Consider the following 331-nt stretch of genomic DNA (forward strand, 5'->3'; position numbering starts at 1 on the left):
CAGCATCCACCTTAGGAGGGGGTGGGTACCTGTGGCATTCTTGGTAGTTCTACCGGTTATGATTGGTCAAATCCTGGTTGAATTCTTGGTAGTGATGGAGAGGCTGATGGGCTGGTCGTCTCTCTAAACTTCTAATCTTTCAGCAATGAACTTTCTGTCTTCGGCACAAAATGGCGTACGCAGCAAGTCAATTAACTTCTTCTCTGAAGGTTTCTGTGGTGCATATAAGTCCATCAGTGGGATGTGATTCATTTTTTGAAACCACAATCAACAGGAACACATGTGCCCAAAACATCATTGATATTGGATAGATAGATAGATAGATAGATAG

This window comes from Larimichthys crocea, chromosome VI, assembly GCF_000972845.2.
Source record: "Larimichthys crocea isolate SSNF chromosome VI, L_crocea_2.0, whole genome shotgun sequence".
Taxonomy (NCBI): Eukaryota; Metazoa; Chordata; class Actinopteri; family Sciaenidae; genus Larimichthys; species Larimichthys crocea.